Source organism: Peromyscus leucopus, chromosome 10, assembly GCF_004664715.2.
Source record: "Peromyscus leucopus breed LL Stock chromosome 10, UCI_PerLeu_2.1, whole genome shotgun sequence".
Taxonomy (NCBI): domain Eukaryota; kingdom Metazoa; phylum Chordata; class Mammalia; order Rodentia; family Cricetidae; genus Peromyscus; species Peromyscus leucopus.
This window is the reverse complement of record NC_051071.1, coordinates 67,906,401-67,922,727: the sequence shown is the minus strand read 5'-3', so window position 1 is coordinate 67,922,727 and position 16,327 is coordinate 67,906,401. Positions and strand designations below refer to the sequence as shown.

Below are 16,327 nucleotides of genomic sequence, written 5' to 3'. Positions count from 1 at the left end.
TCTATTTTAAGGTAATAAAATTTTATGCACCAGCTACCAGTTTCTAAGGCCTTGCATTGAAAACTATTCCTCTTTTTCAAGTTTCTACTACAGTACTTGTATAGTATCACACAGCCATCTGTCGATATTTCTACCGAGTGTGTAGTAGATTTTCTCAAATCAAGATGGCATTACTATTCCAATATAGTGTGTATTTTACATATGCCAGATACTAATATGAGCTAAATAAATAATAATAATGTTTTATTCCTTCAGGTTGATAATATCTCTCAGCATTTAGACAATGATATGTAAAGAATCAGTGGTTACTGTGAATGACACATAACCAAAAGGAATCTACATTTGAAATTATTTTCTTGAAAATATACATTTGAAATTATTTTCTTGAAAATGCACACCCAATGGCTGGAGATGTGGCTCAGATGTTAAGAGTACTGACTACTCTTGCAGAGGACCTGGGTTCTGTCTCCAGGAACCACTTGGAAGCTAACAACCATCCATAAATCTAGTTCCAGAAGATCAGATGACCCCTCCCAGGGTCTATGGGTACCAAGTATGTGGAACATATATATGCATGTGGGCAAAACACTCAAAAAAATTAAAAATAAATACTTTAAAAAGCACACTCATTTTAAAATCATGAATTTATCAAGGCTATGCTTCACAATTAACTGGGTGCTAATTAAAGAAATAAATTATTGATATTTAAAATATTGTTAAAAATTAAAATTACAGTTCTCAGAAAATGCTATAAAATGATAGTGGCGTTATGAGTTAATATTTTTCATATGTCTAAGTTATATATAATTTATGTCCTGTGCTTTGAATATGAAATTTGGAAAAGCACTATATAAATTGGTAACTTTGTAAGATTCAGTTATTTAGAAATACTGTAGACTCTTCTCCAATACCATTATTGGCTTTTCATTAACTATACTTTTCAATCCTTTTAAAATTTGCTTACCATTGACTTAGACAGAATCAGTTAAATACAAAGGCAAACTCTTTTATTCCATGACATAAGATCATCACAGAATTGCAGCATCATATTTTTTTAGAGCAAGAAGATCCTTGACTCTAATGCTGCCCCCACTAATTGGACAAATGAGAATATTACAATCCAGAGAGATTATGAGACGCGCTCTGGGTCTCAAAGTAACACCAAGACAGACTTGCAGTTGAAGATAACTTGAGTCTAGGGTTCTTCCCAGCAGGACCACATTTGTAAGTTATATATAATTCACTCTCCAGGATACATAAAGAAGCTTTTACCCAACAAGTAAAGGACAAAACCTGCTATATAACCAACCTTCTATAATGGCTTTGTGTGTGCATAGATTCTACATTTATTCTTCTTCTAATGTTCAATTATTTTAGAATCTGTGGAGTTTTCTATGGTCAAATCTATTATAAACATTGTAAAATATTTTCTCTGAGGTCCTTTCTATGTAAAAAGCACTAGACATGAGAAGTCACATTCATTAAGCAAGTGAATATCGTATGAAGTCCAGAAAACTCCTAAGTTGTTATTATTTTAAGTGACTAATCTGCAATCATTTACTGTAGGAACAAGACACACTCACAAGAGGGAGTGGAAAATGTCACAGAAAAAAAACCAACAACTAAGTTTTTACTCAGTGATGTAATTTTTCCACCTGCATCCAGGGAACAACAAAATATTCAGTCCTTCAATATTTAAGCTGGTGTCAGAATTTCTGAAACCCAGAATTTTAAGAGCATAGCCTTCACAATATCAATTTTTTTATAACAATGGAAATTTAAATAGAAATAATAAAAAGTGGTATAAAAATAAAGTACCAACAAAATAATTCAGTATATCCCCTAACTATATGACCCAGCCATCCTACATGGGTATTTACCTTAGATGGCTCTTGAAAGCTCACACACACACAATCACAGTCATAGATGTATGCACACGCAAATACAATGCATGAGTTTATTTTTATCACTTCCTAATTAGAAAGCCCAAATGTTTGTCATAGATGGATAACTGAACTATGGTAGGCACAGTCCTAAGCAATAAAAATTGAATAAATTAATGATGCAGTCAACAAGAATGAATTTCCAAGGCATTATGTTGAACAAACACAGTTGGACTCAAAAGGCAACATACTGAATGGCTTGTTTGTACATTATTCTGAAAATTCATAGATAGGAATAGAGAATAACCTGTGATTTCTAGGGATGAGGGGAATACACAGGTGGTGATCAATTGGGAGAAACAGGAGGCAAGTTTTAGGTGATAAAATTGGCTGGTGTCCTGTTTTGGTAATCATGGCTTCTCCACAAGCCTTGTATTTCAGATCATTTTACCAAGAGAAAACACACTTAACAGAAAGTTTAAGATGGAAATAGATAAACATTAGTTATGGTTCTAAAAACATATGTTTGTTAAAATTCCTCAAACATTTAAAGTGTGTCATTTCAAACCATGCAATGGACAAGAAACTCAAATGTATGCACTCAAAAACAATCATTAAGAAATGTTCCCCATAGTGAGGTCCTGTCTTTCCCTCAAACAAACAAACTCAATCCAGGACAGGTGGGTCAGGACTGTAACAGATACTTCTCATAACAGAAAACACAAGGCTGAGGTAGAAAGACCCTGAATTTAAGGCATGTGTGGACTACAGAATACCCTCAGACCAGCTAGGGAAGCCTTGGGAGTATTCTCTTAAAATACAAATTAATAATTAATACAAAGAGGGCCAGGGTTATAAATCAGTGGTGGAGTGCTTGGCTAGTATCCACATATCTCTAGGTTCCATCACTAGTACTTCAATGAATTAATCAATACATTCAATACATACATACACATATATACATATATAACCAAGTAAGGCAAAGGTTAGATATTTTATAACCATTTTTCAACATTAAAGATTATCCAAATAAAGCTATGACAACCAAAGAAACTAATGCCAGGATACTTGGTAACTGATGATGATTTCATTACATTTTGTTTAAAAAAAAAAACAAAAAAAAAAAAAACTATGAAAACTGATTTTTTTTTTTTTTTTTTTTTTTTTTTTTTTTTTTTGGTTTGGGTTAGTAAGTGATTTTGTTGTCTGCCAATACTGCATTTCCTGATCACTGTTTCGTGGTAGTCAGCTCTGTGGCATAAATGGCTGACAATCTGAGCTGTCTTCTACTGATGGGCAGCCATCTATCCAATGTCAGATTTATCTTTATGCAGATTTCCAAAGGCTGCCGATTGTGCACGTGAATTCTGAAGGGCACTAACTATGTGGCTGACAGCCTGTGACAGCCACTAAGCATGGAATAAGTAGGAATGATGGTATGAATAATCAATGAGCTTTCACTCTGCCCCTGGCCAGCTTCAGAATCCTGCACTTTCTGTGTGGCCTTGAAATTAATTAGAAATGTAATTCCCTAGCAAATCAAATCTGTATTAATTTTCCATAAACAAATGAGTAGAAGTAAGAGACACTAGTGAACTTAAGTCTAAAGCATTATGTATTTTCAGGAATAATTTCCACTTAAAAATGAAAATTAACATTAGTTTGAATGCTATTGCCATAAAACTGTATTCACTTCTTCTTTATATTGATATACATAATGCATAAAATTGGTCAGTATATGTTATATAGTTATAAAATATAAATTACATATAATAAATTATGAGTATATAAAATAAATTATGTATCTATATCTAATAAATATGAATTATTTATACCTCACACACACATATATAGATTTATATTTAAAGAAACTTTGCTTTCTAAACAGGTCACTACATGGTACCAATAACAGTATTATCTGTTTCCAACCCAATACCTATTCCTGACTTCAGCTTTCCTCTCATCATTCAAATGTAGTCATGAAGATCTGTCACCTTCTCTTTGGAAATATTCTCAAAGGTGTGACTACCACTCAATCCTAGCAGTTGCCTTAAACTGCATTTTCATTTGACAGTAATTGAGTTATTACAAGAATATTCCAGATAATCTATTTCTTAGATTCACACTGTCATCTATGATATTTCCAACTGTCTATTATGATTCCATGTGCAAGGCCAATGATACATTATAAAAGATACACAAAAGCAGAAATGGGCATATATAAATAGAAAATATGTCTTAAATATATGAACTTATTGTGTATATGTGAGTGTGTGTGCATGTTTGTGTTTGGTGTGACCGTGGTGTACATGTACTTATTAGTGTATGTGTGCACACATGCATGCTTGTGTGTACATTATTGTGAAGACCAGGACTAGAAATTATATGTCCACTTTAACTTCTTTCCACATTTATGTTTTTGAGACAGGAACATGAAGTTCATTTCTTTGGCTGGGTTTGCTACCCACAGAGCTTCTCTGGATCTGCCCATCTTTGCTTCCACAGTATTGGGTCACAAAGTATGCACCACCCAAGTTTCTTACACTCACCTGGCAAAGAAGGCACTATGCTAAAGGAGACATCTTGCCAGGCTCTACAGAAACTAATTTAAAGAAGCAAGGAAAAAAAAACTAGTATACAAGAAAAGAGTCAGGGCCACAGAGGACTCTTGGCTTCTTTCAATTTTAAACTTTTGTACAGAAAAATCTAGTATGAGAAGGGGAGTTCTAGGTATGGCGATATGAGTATCTGAGAAGAGTGTAAAAGGAAAACAAGGGTTAAAGCTCTTGGTGGAGGGGTTTTCAGCACATGGTAAAGCAAAGCCAGCTGGAGTGCCCAGGGAGTTGAGATTGAGTTGTGATTTATGCAATGGTGGTAAAGATGGGTCAAAGAAAAACATCTCACATGGTATCTCTTCTACGCAGCAGAGGGCTGAGATTGGACTCAAGGCAGTAGCCAAGGGGGTGATAAGAAGTCTGGCAGAACCTGCTGATGGATACAACACATGTGGGAAATTGTCTCAGCATTACTCCAAGTTTTTATACCTAGGAACCCGAAAGAGTGGAGGCAACAACTGAACTTTTGTGAGAACAGTATTACTAAACACCCTTCATTATTTTGAAACTTTGGTTTGGTGTTGTGTGGTTAAACACATCCAAAGAAGGCATTTACTATGGAAAGGATGCCTTCTCCAGTGCATCTTTCCTGTTGAGTCTCAAGCATCAAGACAGTATTTCTGACATGCTGAACTCTATTCTAAATGCTATGTAGTAAGAAATTTTATTAACTTCTTCCTGCCCAAGAGGGAACAGAAGCTTAGGCACGGTAATAACACATGAAAGGTCATGTATCAAGATTCTCTCCCATGCAGAAGCCCTTCCCCGTGGTTCTTAAGTGTGCATTGTGTGTCTTACATTAACAGAATCTAGAGACTCTGGGTACTGTGAGTGGGCAAAGGGGTGGTTAACAAAAGGAGCATCTAGGAGAATCTGGTGTGCTGAATATGTTCTCTCTCTTGATTTGGATGGCATTTATATAGCCTTCAGTGCTTGTCAACGCAGACTGCATATTTTTAAAAGGTAAGTTTAGTAAACACTACACACATATGTATTTAAAAACAACGATGACGCAAATAGGGATTGACAGATCAGGTTGGAACCATGCAGGCACGTTTGTCCACAGGGAGACTGGTTTCACCCACAGCATTTAATTTGTTCTTTTGTTGTCTGTTTCTGATTGACACAGCTCTCTTCATATCTTCATCTCACACTTGAGAAAATGTCTCATAGAGTAACTGGCTGGCCCAGAAATATCTCCAAGATCTGCCTGACTCTACTTTGAATTCTAGGATTTAGAGCTACACCACCACCACCCCCAGTCATGTACTGGCTTCTGATGAGAGTATCTAGGTAATACTCGATTCAATATTTTTAAATATTTTAAAGGAATTATTGAGTAAACCTTTTTTGTTAAATTAATTTACTTCCCTGTATCACTGAACTAATTTCAATTTTAGATTAGTAGATGAATGTCTACAGCACAAAGATATCAATATAATAAGCTAATCAATCCTGAGTGACTCAACCATACCTTACTCTCAAAAAGAGGGCCAATGTTGTTCACACATCCAATGATATGGAGAGGAAAATAAGTGACAGAGAAGAAAAAAATTTTAAATCACTGAACATCCATTTAAAAATTACTGCCTACAAAAGCATTTGTAATGTTTCCATAATCTTAAGTCACTGAGTGTGCTTAAGTTTAACTATAAAGTCTTGGAAAATACATTGAAGGTAGTTTATAATAAATAACTATTGTATCAATGAATCAAAATAAATATTAATCAGTCAAAATGAAGAATAATGACAAAATAGAAAGAATTGATTTTTCCTGCATGTTTATAAAATTTTAAAGTTACTTCACAAAACTTAATTTGAATAGCTCCAAATAGACAATAGGGTCCTGGCATTGCCATACATGGCTATAATCCCAGAACTCAGGAGAATGAGGCAGAAGGATTTTGAGTTGGGCTACCTCCTCAGAAATCATCCTCAAAACAACAACCAAAAAGAAAAAAAAAAGGAAAAGGAAAAAGAAATCCCAAGTGTTACCACTGATTATGCATAAAAGAAGCTGGTTTATATTATATCTTATGATTTGCTTGAGAAAATATGTACCAGCCTAATTTTATACTCTGAAAATTTTCATGTTGAACTTAATAAATATATTTGTAGTAAATAGGTCAGTTTTGAAAATAATCTGCTTTATATATTAAACATCTTGAGGATATAAAAATGAGTACACTTCATTTATTAATTTCATATTCAGTTATGGATAAAAATTGAGAGCAAATGAAATGAATTATACAAGAATTACTTCAATGCATTGTCTTAATGCCCATGTACCAATGGGAGCAAAAATCTTGGCATAGTTGTTCACATATTGTTAATAAAGTAATATAGCCATCATGTCTTTCCATAGCAGCAGCCACAAAAACTACTTGCTTTAGCCAAATTATTTTTCATATAGTTGGTGTATTTCTTCACAACAGCAAATATGCTAAACTACATTATTTATTGTTCAGAAAACAAGACTTATTTTCCAAAAACATGTAATATATTAAAATATCATTTCAAAATATATAAAAACATTTAAGCATGCTGCATTTTCAATGTGACTAATTCTCCTAAAACATATACTAACTTGACTTCACATATTGTAAATATATTTTTAGATTCTTAGCAAATATTCAACAATAATAATTTATGAATTACCTTAATTTGTTCTTTGACTGCTAAAAATCCATGGTTTTGTCTTCTGACTTACTGAATTAAACATTTCTGTAAAAAATAAAATAAAAGATGCAATTAGACAACAAAATACTTTCTTTTAGCATATTAGCCACAGAACTAATAAAATTTTGTTACTTAAGAAGTATATTTCCGGGCTGGAGAGATGGCTCAGAGGTTAAGAGCACTGGCTGTTGTTCCAGAGGTCCTGAGTTCAATTCCCAGCACCCACATGGTGGCTCACAACCACCTGTAATAAGATCTGACGCTGTCTTCTGGTGTGCAGGCATACATATAGGCAGAACTCTGCATACATAATATATAAATAAATATTTTTTAAAAAAGAAGTATATTTCCCCACAACACTTAAGAGTCTCCCAGCAGAATGAGAAGTAAGAAAACATGAAAGATATGATATATTTTTAAATAAGACTTTGTTCACTAGAAATGTAAGAGAAATATTTAAGTATATAATGTAAATACTTTTCTGCTTAAAAGAACACACAAGACTTCAAATAAGTTTTGATAAATCTAAGAAACTACAGCTTCTTACAACAAGCATTTCCTTCTAAATCCTGGAACAAGTTCAATAATTTCTATCATCTGAAAATCACTAAGGAAAGATAATGGAGACATACTTAGTGCATTTGGTCATGTAACCATATTAATACGCATATACAGATAGACCAACTTCTTGTATAGTTATCTGTTCCAACACACATAAATGATTTTATTTAAATACTTTAACTAATGAATTTGCAGGATGTTGTGTTAATTTTGTTAAAATCATCACAGTTCCATTTTGAATCACTAAAATAAGAATCTGTATGTCAAACTTGTTGCTAAAAATATTAAAATTATGTTGTTCCTCAAAATACTTTCTTTGTCAACTTAATGTATCCTTGTAGTTCTGTGTAATCAAGTTTTAAATTTTCTAGTGAGTATATTTAAGAATTTACACAATTAACAAATCCAGAAATTATCATGAAATTTATTACTTTTATATAATTGCAATAGGACTATTTTTGTTTCTCCTAAAGGGATGAGTAAGTATACACACCCCAAAATAATAACAGAAACCATTATTTATTCTACCATCTTGCCCTCAAATGGATAAATAATTAGACATGGAGCAGAAAAATCAATACCATGGAATTAAACAAGGTTTTCCTTAATAAAAGTCACAATTGACTAAAATTAAATAGAATATAAATTAGTAGAAACTATCCTGTAATGAAAATGTTTGACTTGTTAGTCATTTTAAATTGTGAAAGTAGCAGGATTTGCTGTATTTTAGTAAGTGTCCAATAGTATTTGAACACTTAGCAAAACTGTATTCAAAAGCAAGGCAACTCCACATTTGAATCACATGCTTGACTACTCAAACAAACAACTCTTTTATAATCAATTGCTTGAACTAACCTGGATAATCTTCCTTCAACAAAGCAAGCATTCTTTCAATAACTAATGACTTGATAGAATACTTCCCCCTTGCTTTTAAACAATGATATTTGTCATTTTGGAAAGGTTTTTATATAACTGGACAATCATGGGTTACAGCACAGGCTTGCCTACAAGTATCATCTCCCTTCATATATTTTGTATCACCTTGGAAATACATTTTGAATTCAGAGATGGCTAATTCTTCACATTTCACTTCCCCTCAAATACTCAAGTGTTCCTTATAGTCCTATACCACCATGGAAATATCTGTTCTGAACACCATTTATGGTGAAGATTACATAATAATCAGGGCTCTGATTTCCTAGGTTTTATTATTTCTCCCCAGTGGAACAAGCAGCTAAGCCAGCCTCAAAAATGCTGACTGAGCAAACAAAATGTTAACATTTTCATAAATCAAAAATAAGGCATTGTTTATTGGAAACTGTCTGCATTGTCCTCACATAAACTGAGATAATAAAGGAAAGTCGACCATTATATATGCCCTTGAATTTGTTTGCATAGCTGCTTTTACAAACCCTGGTTCCCTGGATTTTGTTGTTGGTTTGTTTTGTTCTTCGTTTTTCTCCATAAGCACAAAGAGACTTCAGCTTACAGTGGAGCTCTTAACATCACTGTGCTCTACTCTTGAGAACCACTCACTTTGTTTAGAGCCCACAGGGCAAAGACCAGCTTGCTAAAGCCACTTAGAATCACAATGAAAAGGACAAATAGACAAGAAACCCAAAGGAATGGAATTGAGGAATCAAAGGAAAGGGAAAAGAATAGACAGAGGAGAAGAGAAAGGGCCCTTTTCAACATACCTCTATGTTATGAGATAATAGGGATAAATTCATTTTCTATTTAATATACTAAAACAGATGCTCAAAAACATCTGTTGTAAACACTTTGAGTATCTGAATCCTTAGGAAATGGTTGATGATGTTTTAATGCAATTAATGCCTTTCAGTATCTGATCATATTTTCATTACCTTACAGTTCCACATGGTTCAAAATTAGCATAAATTCAATACCCTCGAAATCATTGCAATTCATCAGAGGGCTGGAGAACTAGATGGGAAGACTGAGTCTAAAAACTAGATATACACTTGTTAATTGTAAAAGTTGACTTAAGTTTTTGATTAAACATTATAATTAATCACACATAAAAGGTAACAAAATACATACTGATGTAAAACAATGAACTGCCAATTTGTAAAATCAGTAATAGATGATAAATATCTTTCAAATTTTCCAGTTCTGGGAGAGCAAAATTAAAAAAAAAGAGAATTTGTAGATATTTATCACATATTTACTGTTTTGGGCATGACTCAAGTTGATATAGATTCAGAAGGAACTGAAGAGATTAAAAGACTACACAGAATTTATGCATATTCCAGCTAGGAAGCAGACTGAGGCAGAGACACACAGGAAGAAGACATATCTGTATACACATATGCACATCTTATATATTTATAAACTACATACTATCTTTGTTTTTGCCTGTATGACATACACATATTGTATACATAGTAAAATTCTCATTGTGTGGCAAACATTGTTTTAATTACTTCAATTATCATTTAATATTTTAAATAACCACCTGAAGTTTGTCCAGATATTTTTGTCTATATTCAACGGAGATGCCAAGTGAAAAATTCAGAACTTTATTCCATGAACCCTAAATTCTGATTTTACATGTTCAAAGTTCCCAAACAGCACTGCATTATTACTAATCATTTTTGTTGAGATATTTAAATTGAAGGGAAGGTAAGCTTCCATGAATTAATTTCTCAGAAGATAATCTCAGAAATTCGAGACACGGCTTGCTGCTGGAGATGGCTTCACAAGTTAATAGTTAAATGCTGTATCTCCAACACAAACTAGTATGTACTCAAAATGGAAAAAAAAAAGTCCCACATGTACTCGTTCCCAAATTATATAATATGACCTATCGAAGTGCACTAGAATGGTCCATGAGGCAGTGAGTAAGTGACAAGAATGTGCACCTCCAATCACATTGCAAACAATGAAGAGGTGCTTTGCAGCAGCTGGGGGTGTTGGGGATTGAGCCTGGGGCCTCTGGATGTCAGCAGGGATTGGGCCACTGAGCTCCCAGCCCACACACTCGTACTTAAACTGTTCACTGAGAGCTAAAGTAAAACAGTACAAATGAGAACATTTTTTTCATAAAAGTGATTTTCTAAAAGATAGCCTTCAAGTCTGCCTTGAGAATAGTTCCCCAATTATCTAAAACCTCATTTCTCCAATGAGGGCTTCCTCTCAGTAGTCTACCAGTGTATCATACTGCTTACTGTAGAAATTAGGGTTCAAAACTCTCTAAATGAAGAATCTACTTCCCCCCCCGCAAAAAAAAAATCATTTAAAAAAATAAACAACAACAGCAACAGCAACAACAAAAATTAAAAAAAAAAATGGCCAAATACCTTCCCACATTACCCTCCTTTGCTATCTAGCCCATTCCTTGTGAAAAGTTCCACTGGACAGAGCAGTCTGTGAATGAAATGCCTTACAGAGTTCAGTAAACCACAATACACATCATGCAAGTGCCTGGAGGTGGAACCTTGAGAAGGCCTGGGTAGGCTGGCAAATATTGTCCCCAATATCAATGACAAAATAATATAAAGTTTCCATAGCAAGTGTTTCAGGTTAAGAGAAATTAACGATTCGTCTAAACGTATAGGAATAGTTAATGTGAGATAAAATATTGAAATTATGTGAACAACAGCAGGATCTTTTATCAGATTGCCTGTAAATTGTCCAACCTCTGTTTGAGCACTCACTGGACTTAAAATTAGACCATAAGTCAAATCTTAATACAGGTAAAAGGGTTGATATCATAAACATGTGTTATGTAAATGAAACTAGTAATGAAAATTAGGAATCCCTAAATATTTACCAATCACAAACAATAACTATAAAATATTTGAAGTTCAACAAAAATCAAACATAACATATTAAAACTTATAGGAGGCAGAAAAAGTAGTGTTACTGGCAAACTTTTACACTATAAATTTTTTACATTAGAAAAGGAGAATGACATAAAATCAATTAGCAGAGCTTCCACATTAATCAAACAGAAGAAGCAGCTAAATATACAGCTATTAAAAAGGAAGGAACACTACCTAAAAGGATGCATAAGGCTTATCCAAGACCAATGTTAAAATGACTACTAATTTTTTAAAGTAACATGAGTCAGTTTTAAAATTCCACTAATTGTTTAATGCTATAAAAATTTCTCACTTTATCCATTATGCTCATTATTAGCAATGACAACTCAATACATTTACTCATAAATTTTCCCTCAACTGATAAAATTTTGGAACAGCTAAGAGACCTATAAAAGATATAACGTATTGACAAGGCACGGAATGTTTAATAAACACATTGGCCAATATATTTACTTGTACATCTCTGAACTTTGGTGGTGACAGTCATCTTGACTACCTGCATTCACTAGATATGGTAATATAGTTAAGAGAGGGTAACAGGGTAAGATATGGAAATACAGGTAAGATAGAGTAATAGGGTAAGACTGGGTAACCACATCACTCCATCCTCTATCATACTAAGCCATCCCATAAATTACCATACCAAATTATACTGTACCCTTAGATATGTATGACAAAGACACAGGAATAACTCAGTAACTGCTGTATACACAGCCACTATGGTAAGAGGTTCAGACAGGACAGTACAATCACACAGTTTTAACTCCTCACAGAAAATCAAAGCCAAAGATTGGGCCTCTTATTTCTTTTAGGCTTCCCTTATAAGACTCTTCTACCTAAATAGACATGGCAAGATCTTGAATAAAGAGAAGTCTATTTATAAGTAGGTGTCCACCTACTTACAGTGGAGATAAGTCCAAAAAAACATTAAAAGTTGAAAATATGTTAAGCAGAATAAAGGAATATACTATACATAATCTACTGAAAATCTACTATAGAGTTTGTTACTGTTATGGTTATGTGGCTGAGTAGGATAAGAAAGCTAAAACGGCGTCCCAAAATTTCAAGAGAGTAAGGTTAAAGACATCTGTCTTGGTCAAGATGAAATTCACAAATTCCAAAAATTTAGTTCTTACTAAATGATTACAAATTTGGCACCATCACAACTCAAAAAAAAAAAAATCACAAATTGAATCACTGTTAGTCAATTTGGGGACTGTCTAAAGAAGACCAACATTCTCATTCCAGCAGACCCTGGTCTAGGCAACTATACTTGTATGGTAATTTCTCCAGGGGTCTCTTTTGGATATGTTTTTTTTTTTTTTTTTTTCAGCCTTGAAGAAAGTATCCAAAACAAAGTTTAAAAAAAAATCCAGGTAGTTAGTCTTTATCAAGAAATTAAAACTACCCAAAGCCGGCCATGGGTACCTCATTCCTTGAGTTTGGAAGACATGGGGATCACAAGTGTTTTAGTTTATTACTGGTATAGTGTATGACAAACTGCTCATAAGGTCTAAAAGGGGGAAACCCATTGAAACATTTATCCCTTGGGAATTCCAGCATCTTATAAAGAAAAAGCGAAGCTTCCAATGATGGGAGAGGGTGGTAGAATGTATAGCAGATACAACCAGTGAAGGCTGGAGACAGACCCAAATAAAGGGCCTCAGTTCACAGTAGAAGATCCCTACCAGCAAAATGAATCACCAGCCGGGCAGAAAGCTCCCCTTTTCCCTACATAATACTATAGCATTACAAAGATCGGAAGCCTTTGTGCACAACCTTAAGAAGACTTGGTGAGGATCCAGGAAGATGATTTCCTCAGCAATGTCTGTTTCAATACTCTACTTGAGAAATAGTTATCCAATTATCAATATAAAAAATCATATAATTTATCCTGTGCTTTTACTTTTCAAAATGGCTCTACTATGACTGTAATTACACATGACATATCTGCCTACTAATCATGGTTTCCTATTTCTCTAATAATGGAATTATCAAGCTTAATTATAATAGAATGTGCCTACTCTCTATATTTCTAAATGATGATTTTCTAATATAAAATACTGTAATCAACCTGTTATTTTATCATGAAATAATAACTATACTACTATATATATATATATATATATATATATATATATACCTAAAAATTTAGTAAAAAAAATTTTGCAGTTTGTTTTATAAGCAATTAAGTCATAATGATTCAGCATTTAAAAAGTTATAGTACAAAAGAGGTTATGCATATCAATGATGCTTTGTTTCAGCTTCAGTAAAATGGAATGATTTTAATGTTTAATATTTTTCAAAATATGTAAGTCAGGAAAAAAAATTGGCATCAGAATTCCAAATAGAAAACTACAATCCATAAAGTATATAGAATTGATTTTCAGAGTATACTCACAACTCACCGATACTGATTGCTATGACTGCTGAACGTATATTTCAAAATCATATAGAGTAGAAAATAAACCAAACACCTTCTTTTTTATAACACATAAACTTTTAAAAGGTTGCCCATTCATTAGGTGACATTGAATACATTGGACATGCTCATGTATCCAATCCACATCACTTTGAAATGCAAGGGAAAATAATTGGCTTTGACTATGTATTATAAACATTCCCAATAACCATTCTATTTCCTTTTTTTTTAGAACTAGAACTCTGTCACTCCAAGTCATTAAAGAAGCATATGTATTAGTTCATGAGTTATTTCAGAATTATGAACATAGGAACTTTATTCCTGCTTAGTCTAAATTATAAGATAGAAATAAAAAAATACATCCAAGTGGAGTAGAACAGTAATATAAAAAGATAATCTGTTAATATTCTCCAAAGTATATTTTATATTTCCCTTTTATGGTAAAATCAGACAAGACAGTTTGATCTGTATCTGCTACATAGTGTACAAAGGAAAGCAGGCTAAGAAAAGATTATTACAGAATGCTACCAAATATTTTCTACATGTATAATTTGATTTTTAAAGTCACTGAATTTTTGCATAAGGAAAGTCTCTAAATGTCAGTTCTAGAAAAACGGTTTTCAACTCCTCATTGTATGAGGTTATGTAAGTCAGGTAACATCCACTCGAGAAAGCATAGAAACCTTTACTCTTTTGCAAAGGATGAGAACCTCCATTTAATGAAGTGTTTGCAGACATTTAAAATAGCTTGGGTTGTCAGGCCAGACACTGATTCTTATATGCACTTTTCCCAAAACTCTGCATTCCTCTGGACATTCAATAAAATCAATAAATGTATTCTAACTAAAGTTTAAAAGGCTTCTGAGAAGCGACCTCTGCCAAAGTATTTTGGGAAGGTGCCAACTGTGTATGGAGGGGTGGGATCAAAAAGCAGAAAGTACAAAATAAAGAAACGTTTCTGCACAAATGAAAAAAAAAAAAAGCCTGGCTGGAGTTCTAAAAGTGATTAGCTTACACGTCAGATATCAGATTTCCACAGCCTAGCTCCTCTGCCTTCTTTGGCATTTCTTTTTTTGTGGTCCCAATCCCACACTGACTGCAGTTCATTGCAGGAGGCTTTATTTCTCACTTTGTCTAAGATTTCAAGCAGAAAATCTTCTCTACTGATGTCTTTAAAATAGTGTGCTTTGTGCTCCACAGTAATGAGTTCCCTATCTGAGACTCCAACATCTGGAAATCAGGACCAATGTGGCTTACACTCAGGAATCAAGGAATGTGTTTTATAAAAAGGTCACACTGCACTAAAGTTTGATGAGCTGAAGCATGGAGAAGCTTCCACCAGAGACATGATTATGTTTTATTTCTATACAGGCCTTTGTCAAGTAGAGATCAGAAGAAAATCCCATATACAGACAGGCTAACAAACATCTGGAGCTCAGAGAAAACAGACAAATATCTCCAAATAACTTCAAAAATGTCTTTATTTTCAAATGAGTCAATGTCTGGAATTTGGACACTACCTTAAAAGCCTTAAAATGGATATTTGCTTCCACTGTTCATAAAAATTACTTAAAAACTGTCTTTACTTAGTCAACAACACACAGTAAAACCATGGATAATTGAAGCTTTCATTGTGTCTGATTCCAAATCACCATATATTAAGAAATTATATTAGAGCTGGTGAGACGGTTCAGAGAATAAAGGCCTTTGCTGCCAGGACCAATGACCTGAGTTTAATTCCAGGGTCCTACACTAGGGAAGGAGAAAGTAAACTCCCCCAAGTTGTTCTCGGACATGTATATCAACACACACACACACACACACACACACACACACACACACACACACACATGTTTATAGAAACAATAATGGATATTGTATTAGTATTGAGGATAATAAAACCTATCACCTTGCTTAAGTTTAAAGAATATGTACACATGTATGTGTTAATCTTTCCTTTTGTGGACATTGCAAGTAACTCCCATTAAGAGTAGACTATACTTTCCAAGAGCCTGGTGGGTGCCTAAAACCGCAGATAATACCAATTCTTCTCTATCCTGTTCTTTCCTATGCATAGATCTGGTAGACTTTAACATAAAATTCCTGCAAACAAAGGGATTAACAACACTAAGTAATCAGAAAATAAAACAACTACAAAAAAATATCTTCTGAGGACAAATATGGTTTTGTTCTATCAATAAATCACTCACTTTACTTTTATCTTTTCAATTAAGGAATCACTTTATGAGTTCTCTTAAATATGGTGCAAATATCTACCCCAGTAATATTGTACTTTGGTGTCATCAATGAACAGGTCAGCCC

The 16,327-nt window shown here is 33.6% G+C and overlaps 1 protein-coding gene across 30 annotated transcripts in view; it reads right to left on the bottom strand.

The window, feature by feature from the left end:
* The window catches only part of Adgrl3 (adhesion G protein-coupled receptor L3), a 744,444-nt gene that overhangs the window by 566,742 nt on the left and 161,375 nt on the right, over positions 1-16,327 (bottom strand). For all 30 annotated transcript variants that reach the window (XM_028854109.2, XM_028894208.2, XM_028894402.2 and 27 more), the window contains one exon: positions 7,157-7,222. The gene's annotated coding sequence lies outside the window, so the exon portion shown is untranslated. The remainder of the gene's footprint in view (positions 1-7,156; positions 7,223-16,327) is intronic.